This window comes from Echinops telfairi, unplaced genomic scaffold, assembly GCF_000313985.2.
Source record: "Echinops telfairi isolate 266 unplaced genomic scaffold, ASM31398v2 ScPeMD7_7462;HRSCAF=8500, whole genome shotgun sequence".
Taxonomy (NCBI): Eukaryota; Metazoa; Chordata; class Mammalia; order Afrosoricida; family Tenrecidae; genus Echinops; species Echinops telfairi.
In genome coordinates, this window is record NW_022111362.1 from 861,403 (window position 1) to 862,952 (window position 1,550).

Genomic DNA, 1,550 nt, shown 5'->3' on the forward strand with positions numbered 1-1,550 from the left:
TAATTTAACTGTTTATTTCTTGTATTATATATTTATCTGTATATGATTTAACAGTTCATTTCTTGTTATATATCTAATTATCTTTATAAATAAATATATTCAATTATCAGCAATTTGGTTTTATCTCTCTAGAGAACCCTGTCTAACACATAAAGCAAATAAAAGTGGAAATTTAAAACTTCCTTGAGACAAATGAGAGCAATAACACAACATATCAAAACCTTCAGGACGCAGCAAAAGCAGTAACCAGAGCACAATTTATAAAAATCGATAGATGAAAAAAAAAAAGAGGAGAAATCCAAAATCAACACCCTAACCCAGCATCTTCAATAAAGGGAACAAGGTCAACTGTCTAAAATCTCCAATAAAAGAGGGAAAGAAATCATAAGAACAAAGAAAGCTAAAATAAGTAATATGGGGAAGGGGGGCTAATAATGGGAAAGAAATCAAGACAAAGAGCTGGCTCTTTGAAAAGATTAATAAAATAGACCACTGGCAAACTTAAGCAAAGAAACGATGTAATTACCCAGTATAAGAGATGAAAAGGGTGACATTACAACAGATCCAAATGAAATAAAAAGAGTACTAAAATAGTACTATGAAAAACTGTATCCAAACAAATTTGCCAATCTAGAAGAAATAGACAGATACCTAGAAATATAATACCCACTCAAATGAATGCAAACAAATATTGAAAAACTCAAAAGACATAAAAGGAGGTGTTTTTTCTTTCAAAGCTCTGTATTTAAATTTTTTTTTAACAAAACAACCTTATCACCTTCAAAGTATTCTCCATTTCACTTAATATATTTATCAAATCTTTGATTCCATTCTGGGAAATATTTTCAAAACTCATCTGTTTGGATGACTGGCAGCACCACCCTCATTTTTACTGTACCTCTTCTACGTTTTCAAATCTCTGTCGTTTCATGTCCTTCTGCATTCACAGAAACAGAAAGAAGTTGCATGGAGTGAGGTCAGGGGAGTAAGTATGTGAGACAATAATAGGCATGCTGGTTTGGGCCAAAAACTGGTGCACTGAGATGGCAGTGTGAGCGGGTGCATTTTCAGTCCCCTATCTGCCATTAATCAGGCCTTTCATATTGCACACTGTTACGCAATCTTTTTAGAACTCTAAATAGAAAGCTTGACTAACAGTCTGACTTGGTACAACGAATCCAAATGCACTACGAATCAGCATTTTTTGTCCATTTGGGAATTTGCTGAACGAGATTTGTCATCAATCTACATTTCACTTTTTTTGAAATGAGGAAACCACTCCTACACTTGAGTTTTTCACATAGTTTGGTCCTTGTAGGCTGTGTTCAACACCACAACAGTTTCTGCAACATTTTCCCAAGCAGAAAACAAAATTGGACAGCCTCATGTTGTTTTCTTAAATCAGCCATGATGAGAGAAACATCTTTTATTAAAAAATTCACCAGAGACCAGAGAGAAACTTCCCAGGCAACGCCACTGGGTGCACTATTTCAGAGCAAGTTGTTTGATGCTTACCTAGCAGGAAAAATGCGTACTAACAAAGCCCTGCT